This window comes from Opisthocomus hoazin, chromosome 1 (assembly GCF_030867145.1).
Source record: "Opisthocomus hoazin isolate bOpiHoa1 chromosome 1, bOpiHoa1.hap1, whole genome shotgun sequence".
In the NCBI taxonomy this organism is placed as follows: Eukaryota; Metazoa; Chordata; class Aves; order Opisthocomiformes; family Opisthocomidae; genus Opisthocomus; species Opisthocomus hoazin.
Window position 1 is genome coordinate 154,489,082 of NC_134414.1, and position 12,135 is coordinate 154,501,216.

Genomic DNA, 12,135 nt, shown 5'->3' on the forward strand with positions numbered 1-12,135 from the left:
CAGCACTGTACTCACCACAGTGCCTAGCAGCTGCACAAAACAGGAGCTATGAATGCTCTATTAATTACGATATATAGCTTCTCCTTGCCTGATATTCAGCAGGCTTTACCTTCTGCTGCTTTCGGAAACTCGCAGATTTTAGGTATGCCTCTTTCCAGTTCAGTTTGTCGTGCTTATCTATCCCATGGACTGGGTTTAACTGCGGTGTAACAACTGCAGTTCTTTCACATTCTTCTCTGTGTTATTACTATTTTCCTTCTCCTGGCACCATAGTGAGGTGGCTTTTCGCCAGGTTCATAGTACAGAAAGAAAAGTGACTTTCTCTTCCTTACTGCTCTTCTGCTTGGATGCGGAGAAGATGCTGGTACTGTTAAGAAACAAATGGAAAAGTTGTCCATGAGGATAAGCATTTCCTGCCGTAGCAGTTCAGTGTATACCAAGGTGCTTCTGAAGTTAGGAAAAACTATTATTTAAAAAAAAATCATTAACATCCATGCACAGTATGTATTGTAGGGATATCAGGCCTGATAACAAATTACTGGGAGTTTGATTTAACAGGTGATGTTTTAGAATGACTTTTTAACATTCAGCATGTTTACAGGACTTTTCCACAGGCACCACCTGCACAAAACAAACATGAGTGCATACCTACCAAAATGATATTCAGATTTGCTGAAAAGCACACCATGACTTTTAGATTTAATAGAACCAGTTTTCTCTCATTTAAAAATATTCATCCTTGCATTTGTCTTACAGCATTACAATAACACAAATAGGTGATTTCCTGTAAACTAATTTTATTTTTTTTAATCCTAATTAAATTTTGTCTCTACAGGTAACAAAGAACACCCTCTGGCAATTATTTAAACCTAAAAATGAAATATTTTGTGTTTACATTACTCTCGGGTAGGAACAAAATATTTCAGTCCCTCTTCTGAGGATGTTCTCAGAAGCAGACAAAGCTCTGTGGCACTGACAGCAGAATCTGAGCAAATCAGTCATCAAAACCACCAAAGTAAACCCTAAATCCAGTTTTAGCAAACCCTAAAGTAGTATTCTACAGTACTCTGTGAATAGTTTTGTATTACCAGCGGCTGGTTTAAAATAGTAACAGGACAATTGTGCCATCCTCTAAAATAATGATTCTGTCATAACAAAAATATTTGCATGAAGTAAACGGACGTTGAGTAACTGTGGACTTTTGCACCGAGGATTACATTGCATCAAGCCATGTTAAAAACAAGGTGGAGAGATTAGAAGAAGAAATGGACATAAACCAACTTGCACCCTCTTTCTATTCTGCTGCTTCTAATATCCATTTGTCCTATAAACAAAGACAAAAAGACTGACTTCTACTACCAAAAATCCCCACCACCAAAACCCAACCCTTCAAAACGCCAAATCAACTTGTAGCAGCAGTTCTTCGTTATTCCTAAACCGTTTATGACTTTTATTCTTTCTTATGAAATAATTGAAGAGACTTTTGTAGCAGAGAAAGCACAAATTAATCTCTGATACTGTCTGCAGTTTTTGAAATTGAGCCAGATCCTGAAAGATGTTCTGAGCCTACAGTGCATTTCCCTGAATCATAACCCGTAGAAGAAAAATTGAGCATATTTGTCTCTTGAAAAGAAGGGAGACTAACATGCCCCAACACAAAGAAATTTAGGATACAGTCTCCTCATGTTTAGACCCTGAAGTTGGAGCTGCATGAATTTATGTCTTGATTCAGTTCCTACAATTTAAAAAATGACTCTTGCATTCCTTTCCTTCCTTCTGCTCTCTTGGGAACTATAACTCCAGGAAATTACCATCTTCAGGCGGCTTCTGTTTTTTTTTGGTTGTTTTGGGTGGGGTTTTTTGTTTTGTTTCTGGTTTTTAATTTTTTAATGAAAAAGGCTTAAAATCTCTAACAAAATTCACAATTCACCTGTGAATATGGTTGATTTTACAGCTGTCTCTAAAGCTCACTGATTGCAGAGATTTGGCGAATATCAAGGCTCTCCGAATATTCACTGTATTGTTTCTTTTAAGAGTGCAGTTCCCTGTAAAGTTAAAAAAAAAGCGCCAGACTTTCTCATAGATGCAGTATTGAATCAAATAATCATGGTGGACCAACCTTTTTGCAGAGCCATGCTCTTACAACACTTTTTTCCTCCCTGTAAAAACACTAGTGCAGTTACAAGAATCCTTTTACTGAGTGAAAAGAAGCTTTGAAATATAATCAGATAACTTTGAAAGATCTTCAGCCATCAAGGGAAAGGGACTTCTGCCTCTGTATGTTCCCTTGTGTCACGACAGCTACCAGCATGATTACAGGTTTAATTTTTAACTACTGGTAACTTGAATGATGTATCACAGACTTCTCCCAAGCTCTAGAATAGCCCCGAGGTACGTCAGATGCTGTGATGAGGGTTTAAATATATATATATATATACACACACACAATGCATTTACAAATAGATTCTGAAATGGCCTACACTTCTGAGAAGAAAAGTACAATTTTTGGAATTATGGCTTGAAAATTATAAAGATTTGTTTTAATTTCTGGCCTATGGCTTTACACAGTAATTCCAGTATGTCTGTTATCATTGTTTTGGGGCTTGATTCTTTATTAATCAAAATGAACAAAAGTCAGGAGAAAGTCAAGGAAAGAGAAGAGGGTAACTGCCTTGAGAAGAGAGTAATGCACTTCAAAAGTTGTCTGCCACGTGTTCTGTCAATTCTTGTGTTTATCTAATTGATAATGAAGTTTAATCTCCCTGAAATTTGGAATTGGCACACTCTGAGGTTTTCGGTGATGAAATTTATACTGTCCCTCAACCTGGCAGGATTCTAAAACACTGCACTGCATGTCCCCTGCCATTTTGTATGGAGGTACATGGTTAAATCACAAACTGAAATCATGTATTTCCAACATACCTGGAAAATGTGCTCCAGAACATACACAGTGATTGCTGTTTCCATCACAGAAATCTTTGTAAGAGCATTTACTGCATTCTGAAAGAGGTATTAAAGAAAAGAGTAAGCTTTGAAGATTGTCTCTGTGCAGTTTACATGACATATTCTGTATATCAGGTGGCACACATTTTAAAGAGAAGCTGGATTCACTCCAAATTTTCCTGGGGAAAAGTGTCCCCAGTGAAATGGTAGCAAAACCAGAAGTTTAATCGGCTGGACCGGCAGCAATGCTTGGGGCCGATTAGCACACATCCAGATAGCCTAGAGCTATTTTTTTTACTACTGAATGGTTTCTGACAAAATATTGAACCCAACTGTGTTATTTAACAATGGAAGGATAGCAAAGATGATTTTTTATTTCTTCTATAAAAAGCAAAAGAACCCGCTCTTGCTTAGATCTATGGAACAGAGGCATGTCATGAGAGCAGTTTCATGAAAGAGAAGCTTGAGCGAGGAGTTTCTTTTCTTTTGCTGAGCTGTTTTGGTCCTTTAAGCATTAATCTGTTAGCTGTAGTCTGCATGTGTTTCCAAGTGACTGCAAGGCTGCTTTTTAAATACCTGTTGCACAGGCTATTGCGTGCCATTGGCCTATTGATGGCATCACCATAAGATCATTTAATGAGAGTTCCTATGGAGACGTGCTGTTGGGAGTGCAATAGCATAGGTGGAGTTCTGCAGAGCTAGATACAATTGCAGTGTGTCACCTCCTTGTGCTGTTTTAGTTGATTTAGATATCATCTTATTTTAACAAACTAAGTTTTTGATTTTTCTTAGGTACTTCTGAGCCTTGCTCAGCAAATCATTATGTTATGATCCTGCATAAAAATATATACGTATTCATGATCTGTGAAAAGATTATATATTTGGACGCGGAACGATTGTTCTATTCGTGTTACTCTTGTTTGAATATTCATTGCATTCATTGGCAAAGACCAAACTCAACGTTTTACATTCTTCATAATTTTCTACAAGGTAGTGTTACTGACTGTCTAGTTAATAAAGAGCTTGGGAGCAAGCTGGAAAAATTAAGGACTTCCTTTAGCAGAACTATTTCTATACATGCACACATTTTATGTGTGCCAGAAAACAAAGCCTGATTTCCCATGCATTTTTTGTGGTGGGAACATCAGCTGGTCACCTCCACTCCTTAGTTCCTTTAGCTCTGTGTCCTTTGTTTTCAGCCCTATACTGAACAATAATTCTCCAGCATCCCTCATTTTGGGGCAACGTAGCTGATTTGTTCCTATGCTCTTGCTGCCTGCCCAGCTGGCTACTTGCTTTTGCAGTGGTGAGAGACCACATCGCTAGGCAAACACTGATCTGTGTTGCTCTTGACTATTCTGTTTCTAATTTTTACATCATTTGTGACCACCTGATTTCTTTGAATCTAACATCCCTCTGGCATTTCTGGTTTAAGTCAGACTGTGGGGTCTACGTTGCTAGATCCACATCATCTCACTGTTCCCTTACCAGAAGCCAGTCAAGATGAAAGGGACAGGAATATCTGTCACCAAATGAGAAGCATGTTCCTCTACTTTGGGCTGGTACAAATTACTGTAAAAAACCTGCTGTACACAATTCAAAAAGTACAAATCTTGCATCTAACAATTATTTTCATCACCATTATCAATGTGCAAACTATAGCTTCTCTATTATTTTTGGTACAGCAATAACTCAAATCAATGAATGTTTCTTTGCACGTTGGGAAATTTCATCTTTGTACGTAGCACTCTGCAACATCCCCCCCCAAAATTGTACCAAGTGGCAGTTCCAGAGAGGCTGCTAAAAACTTAATAGTTTGGGTTAGTCTGTTTTTTTGAGGATATCAAACTGAGATAGGCACAAATTACAGAGACACGAGCTTTCAATGGAAATCAAACTCTACAAATTCCTTAAACAAAATTCTAACTAGATTTTAAGTGTTCTGATTTCTAAATGGCGTCAATCACATTTGTATTTATATCTACATATAAACGAATAAGAAAGAGAATAATTTTAGGCAGTTCGCAGTGATGTTATTTTCAAACTGTACAGCACTAATGGTTATTAATGACACTACAGAGAATGATAAACATCTGACCTCTAGTGGCAGCTGTCTCACAAATAACTGTAAAGCACACTTCATGTGGAAGAAGTTAAGGAGTTGGAAAGGGATGAAAAAGTAGTTACAGAGTAAACTGGAATTGTGAAGTGTAGCCTGAACTTTCATTAGTTGCTTTGCTAGTTTTTATTTAATTATCTTTTCGATTGAGATCCCTGTTTAGAATGGAGGATATTTTTGGTTCTGAAACTTTTATTCCTGAATCTTCAGCATTTATTACTTTATTTAAGAAACGTGTGCACGGTCTTCCAAAAAGAGTTTTTTTCCAAAAGAAATACAGCAATATCCTAACAGGGCTTATATCTTCATATAGGAAATTGTTGGTAAGTTTGTCGCTTTGGTTGTTTCACCTCCATGCACACACAGTTATTCAAGAAGCACATTTGGATCCTCATTAGACTTCATTCCTTCTCCTCAACTGACACATAACATTTCCCCAGTGAAAATACATACTTCGCTATCAGCACTCTGTACATCAAAGCTTTCATTCCTTTCGGGCTAAAAATACAGAAGCTATTCCATAAACAAAGGTCATGACCTTTCTAATGAAGTGGTTAATCCAAATATTAAATCCTGTACATGAGAAACAACAGTCTTGGTTTTAACCCCCGTAGGATTAAATTTCAAAGCGCTGGTTTACAGAAACTTTCTCCAAAGCCAAAAACATTATCTGCAAGCTAAGGCTAAACCTACTTTTCATTACAGCTTTTTGAAGCCTTCAGACCACTGATACGGTCTCTTTAACGTGATGGTGACAAATCTGCAGGAGGACTGGAGCAATATCAGTTTCAAAGGGTCATTATTTTTTGAGTTGAAGTTAGAATAACTCACGCTTATTTCCTGAATCCAGAATGAAAATGAAATGGCACAGGACTCAAATAATTTTGTACATTAAAAACAAGTCCATACAGCTATATGAAGATACGATTTCTGTAGAAACAGCCATGATAGCAAATACTTTAGCCCATTTAAAGATCAGATTAGTTGGGACATAATAAGGGTAAATTTGTGGTTTTGTGCTGATTTAAGGAGGGTATAGACCAAGTACTATATTGTTTAATTTTAATGTTTCTCATAAAAAAAACATTAAATTATCACAGTTACATTTAAACATCCTTTTATGTTTGAGCCATTCATATGTCTTCTAGTTAGTAGAAAAATTTCTGTAATTTTTTCATTCAGAAGCCTCTGACAATCAGATTTTTCTTCTGTCTGTTAAGACTAGTTCAAAATCTCCTTCCTTATCTTCAAGGTGCTCTGGCACGAGCCCAGGACACCCAAAGGCTTGTCCTACTCAAGATGTCAAAGTGAATTAGCAAAAAAAGATGTGAATTTAAAGTAAATATAACTCGAGCATATATAATTTCTCCATGGACACTCATTTAGGAGTCAGCCGGCCATAATTGCCTTAACTTAATTCACGCTCACAGTGAATTAAACTGAAGTAAACTAATGGTTTATCAACACGGGAGAGACACTGTACAATAAGCTTGGTGTAAATTCACAATTCATCAGCTGCTTAGCTCTGACTTCCCTTGTGGTAATACAGCATGCACTCAAGGTGCCCTTGTATCAGGTAACTTAATTGTTTTCATGGGGGAAAAAAAAGCTGTATCTGGAAGTGTAGGCTGATTGATAGCAGGTGCAGAAATGATAGTATGTCAGTGGTGCTACTTGTAGAAAGAAGGTCAGCACAGTGCATCTGTTCAGTAGAAGCTTCTCTACCATTTTGTGACCATAATGGCACTTGCTATGCTATAAAGTCTATTTCGAACTGGAGAAAGCCAAACAGCATTTTTGGTGTTTCCATCGCAGGGGAACAGGCAGCAGATTAGTACCAAGTACCTGGTGTACCATCATTTCATATTTTTATTCACTGTTCAGTAACTTCACCAGGTCGGAGTGTAAAGAAGCCTTAATCATTGCTGAAGGAAACCATCCAAAAGCAGTTACATACTTTAAATTCACACCGTTACCCAGTTTGGTTTAATTTTACTGGGTATCTCAGTATTAATTTTCCACTAAAAGATTTCAGATGTTTCTTTATTCATTAGATTTAACGGCATCTTCTGTTAGCATAAACAAAGCAAAGCAATAAGGAATAATGAGAAATATCCCTACTTGCAGTACCCCCTTCAAATTTAATCAGCATTGTCAGGCAGTCTCTGACATTATTACCCAGTTATGAAAACATCCCCAGCCCTATTCATTCAGCCATTTCTGCTCTTTTTTTCCAGGCAAAGAAAGTTTGCGCCGTAGCAGGCCTTGTCAGATTTGGAGCCCTTCCAGTACCTGATGAGCATATTAACAGTGCTCCCATTCATAGACGAGAGCCTGCCAGTTCTATCTAATTTTAGTGAAGTTGCTATTTATAGTTAGCTTGCTGCATTTTCTCTTGTGAAAGCCTTGCAACTGCTAGGCGTGGAGGGAATATATTTTTGTGCTGTTTTAGTTGGCACACTAAAAGTTCATGGCTGTAGTTTACCTCAGTCCAAAATACTCTGCAGTCTTCCCAAAGTAACAGCGATGCTCCACGTAGTGATTTACACCAAAAATGCGGTGACACCACTGGCTATTTGTTTCTCAGTCCACCGAGATGCTTACTATGTCAATAGTATAGGCGACCCATAAGTCAGATGATAGTACAAAAGCAGGTTTCAAGGTCCAAAGGATTGGAGAGAGGGGGCAAAAGGAGAATTTGGGGTCGGATCTCTCTATGCTGTAACACCTGTAATACAGGTCAATTGAACCGAATTCTTTCTGCCCTCTATAAAAAAGAGCACGTTGATAACAGTAGTAACAATACCTAGCTTTTCACCACAGTATTTTGTGAGAATTTATTCACTGACTTTGCAAGCAGTGTTAAATGCCGAGAAATGTTATGGGGAAGAGACTCTCCACTGTAGACTTGGTGGTCAAATTCATATATATAGATCGTTAAAACTTGGGCATTTCATTAATATACCAAGAATTTACACTCCACTATGTATATATATATGGGAAACTAAGAGACAGCTGAGAGGAAATCAACATTACAGTTCATTTTATCTTGCAGCAAAACATGCGTATGAAAAGTGATCACTTTGAAACTAGTTCATTTAGAAATACAGTGTTCAAATCATATATAATCTAGTGCTGCAAAGTTGTATAATGATCCTTGGGCAAACACAAGCTGGCCTCTTCCAGTTAAAAAGAGATTTCATTACGTTTTTTAGTAGTTGATAATTTGTTCCCAGTTTTGTTGACATGACAGGACGGTGGTTGAAAAATTATATTTATTTTTTTGTAAGTTGAAATTGGGGTTCATCTCATCTTGGAATTTCAAAATAAATTCTGACCTTGGTAGGGGGAGGTTCAAGTCACAGAGTTTCAGTCCAGACTGAGGTGCTTTGTCTTCAAAACACCCGAAGTTGATAGTGTGTAGTCTTTTTTTGTCCCTATATAGGCCTCTGATATTGGTAATATACGTCTCCCATATTTGTAAGCAGTGCTTGAGGGGTTGTTTAGTATCTTTCTGATGTTGTATCTTGTTTATATAGAATACATGTTCTGATCATCCCTCATTCTTGCTCCAATAGCCATGAAGACTTAGAGGCTGGAACAGATACAAGTGTGAGAGTCACAAAAAGTCAGAAAATACACTTTGTACTCATCAATCTTCATTGCATTCCTATTCCCAGATAATCTATGTATCACAGCAAGAAAGGGGCATTGAACCAGCAGAGATACTGGTTCAGCTGAAATTCGTATTCAGCCTGGCTGGGATTATGCCAAGGCAGAGTCGAACTAGAACTGAACCAGCAAAGTAGTTGAAGAAAGAAATAATGATGTAATGCTGTGGCTACCATGGTTCACAGAAGAAAAAATAATTTTTTCTCTATTAATTTGAAGCTGACTGCTCCTAATGATAAAGTCCATACCCGCCAGTCCAGAGGTCACGGGCTGGCAGAGCACTGTCGTTTCTCTGACTTTCTGAGGCAGAAACGTGTTTTAGCTGCATGGTTGTGTCAGCAACACTGTGCATCGCCCTGCCTCCTGCTCCAGCTGAACACAGATGTTCCAGCAAAGCGACTGGGTTTAGATGTTATTGCAGATACAAGGTGCAATGTTGCCTAATGAGAATTACAGGCAAAGCTGCAACACAGCTTTGAAAGGGCGCCAGAAAATACTTATATTCGTCTGAGCATGATTTATGGCAGATGAGGATGCTTCTTGTGTGTTACTGACAGGGTAACATTGAGAAATCCTTGCAGCTGCAGGCATATTTGGTTCTTTTTTTGGGGGGGATGTAGAAAGAGAGGCGATGCAGCACGCAAGGTGACGGCACTGGATCAGGGCTCTGAGTCCACAGGGTTTTGAGCTCTCGTGTCACTGGCAGAGCCAAACATATGCATGGTGGGTAAAGCACATTCACGTGTGTTTGGCCAGCCTGTGGTTGGCATCACACCTATGTCTCACCGAAGTCCTCAGAACCTTAAATGGGACCAAGAGGTAGGCAGCCCTTCTGTCAGGTGCCTGCACCACAGGTCTCCCCTTGTCCAGTCTGGCAAAACAGCCATACCCTCACGCCTCAGTCAGGCCACGGCTGTGCCTGCTCCGGCAGAAACCCACCCCTCCTTGCAGCCCATGCGCTCTTCTAAAGGCTGACTCGTGGGCACATAAGTTGCTTTTTCCCCCTCTACCGCATTGCAATAGATTACTCATCCTGTTCTATAATCATAAATCAAGATACTTTTTTAATGGACTTATTTCCTAATGCTTCAGTTTAGTCACTTCTGAGAACCTCCTTCAAGCATAGCTTTTCACAAAAAAAACCCCTGACAATTTCAGAGTTTCATTCTTACTTCACAGGCTGTCAAATCTCCCTCCTTGCAGCACATCAAGCTATCTTGTTTGCTTACCTTGTGGTGCCTATTAAGCAAATTAATTATACTGTCCTTGTTTGCATTACTGTATTTTATGTGTCTTTGCAGCCTTCCCAGAAAAAGCTGACACATTATTGCTGCTCCCATAAATTGTATTTTTTTTTTCCATGTTTTCTTGTGACCTATGGAGACATTATGCAATTTTTCATCATTAGATTCAGGCCCAATGTGATTTCTCTTCATAAATGCCTCTCATGAAACCTACTACATCATCACCTGGTGCTCTACACTCTGAAGAGAGAGCAAAAAAATTGTACGTGGTGACCAGCCACAGAAGCTTCTCCTGCCACCACCTGGTGGGTTGGGGATCGGTTTGGCAAGTGCAGAAATGCAACATCTCCATCTTTCTTCTTGGATTTTTATCTGGCGCTGGTACTCCTACTCATCCCAGGCATTTAAAGCATTGATGAGCGTAATTACAGTGACTTTATGGAACGATTTTGAAATCATCACCCAGGATAAAACTGGTGACGTTTTTCATACACCTGCGGTGCTCGAACTGCTGCTGAGCTTTCCTTTATGGAGAAGATCTGGCTGATAGCAAGGCTGGGATTATAACTTCAGGGAAGGTTTTTACTTATGTGCTGAAATAAGACATTTTCCTCTGGAGCTAATATTTGCCTTTTCTAGTTATTCTAAGGTAAAGCAATCACTTCCATCCTTCCTATCCCCACCACAACTCCTTATGTTTTAGGTCTATTCTAGTTTATTGTTCCCTAACCAAGAGCAGCAGCGTCGTCCTGCAGTGTCTTGACTGATGCTGCCCCCCTAGAAAATTATACTTTTGTAGTAATAACCTTCCACTCTCTCTTATGACACTCATTTTAGGGTCTATAAATTCTACCATCTGTATCCAAAGTATAAGAAAATTTGAAATACTGGAAGGACCCATGGCTCCACATCAAAGAATCTTGACAGCTTTTAATTTCTTGACAATCTTTTAATTTCCTTTTGCAAGTTCCTTGCTGCTGCAGTTTCTCTCTGCCCGTATGCACCCAAGCAGTTGAGTTTTTTTGTTGTTCCATACTTGTTAGGACGTTTTCTGATCAGTGGCAGCCAGCTGGCTGGTGGCTTTATCTTTCCATCTTGTCTTTCTGAACTGGCAGCATTGCAACTGGGCCCCCTAATTTGCTCAGACACTGTGTAGCTGCCCCAAAGGTTTTATCTCCTCAATTCTACGTCACCTGTAAGCTTGTCTTGGGAAGCTACCTGCTGCTTCTTTAAGTATTTTTAGAAAACATACAGCTCTTATTTAAGATTATTTTGGTCTTTTTGATTTTTTCTGAGACTATCAGCGGTTATTCTCTCTAGCCCCAGCACTTAATCAGCTGTCAAAACCTTGCATGTTATTTCCCTTGGGAAGACTAACTGGTAAAGATATAACCTGTACTTATTTTTTTGTATATACAATCCTATCCATTTACAAAAAATGTACTCAAAGTGCTGTTTTCCCTAACACACCTCTCTGCTTGCATTTCTACTTCTGGATTTTATCTTCGACACACTCAACTCCACCAAAACAAGGACCTGGCTCCCACACCTGCTTTCAGAGTCAGGAGGTCTATTTTTGAGGCTTCAGCTCACAAACTACCCCAGTATTGCCCCGCTGATTCGCAGCTGTCATGGTAGCATCTACTGCTTCAGCTTTCAATGAACAAAATGGATGAAAGGAGCTGTGATGTCTACAAGGTCTGTGGCTTCCTAAGGACCAAAGACACACTACTTGTAGGTGCTACCCAGCCTCAAGCATAACAATTTATCGCTGCTCTAAAATATGATGTGCACTGTTGGTACTAAACAAAAAAGATATGACAAAAAACAGCTGTAAAGCTTACAAGCTACTCAGTATCATGCTACTGTGCAGAGCATTGCTAAACATCCCAAAAGCCAGGTGGCCAGTTCAGCAGACCACGTTCTGGACGTGCTAATTGGAAATGAGGATTTTTTTTTTCTCCCTGTGCAGCATTTCTCATTCCAGTCTGCACATGTAGTTCACCGAACAGGCACATCAAACGTCACTCCGCAGCCCCTTCCTCGTCAGTGTCGATGCCTGTCTTTTCTGTCTTGCCCACTGCCTCTTCATGAAAGCACGCTGCCCTTTTAGATGAGGAGAACATCAGTTCTGTGGCATTCTTCCCTGCCAAACTC

At 39.2% G+C, this 12,135-nt stretch overlaps 2 long non-coding RNA genes across 9 annotated transcripts in view; one reads left to right on the forward strand and one right to left on the reverse strand.

Annotated features, from left to right (window-relative positions):
• Positions 1–12,135, forward strand: part of LOC142364081 (uncharacterized) — a 42,824-nt gene that overhangs the window by 13,231 nt on the left and 17,458 nt on the right. The gene's annotated exons all lie outside the window — the stretch shown is intronic.
• Positions 1–12,135, reverse strand: part of LOC142364079 (uncharacterized) — a 32,759-nt gene that overhangs the window by 11,953 nt on the left and 8,671 nt on the right. For 5 of the 8 annotated variants that reach the window (XR_012766134.1, XR_012766128.1, XR_012766131.1 and 2 more), the window contains exons 3-5: positions 2,923–3,000; positions 1,931–2,045; positions 110–367 (exon numbers count right to left, since the gene is read on the reverse strand). This is a non-coding gene — a long non-coding RNA (uncharacterized LOC142364079). Of the gene's footprint in view, positions 1–15; positions 368–1,930; positions 2,046–2,922; positions 3,001–12,135 lie in introns of all 8 variants that reach the window. The other 3 variants (XR_012766129.1, XR_012766130.1, XR_012766126.1) reach the window with 3 other exon arrangements.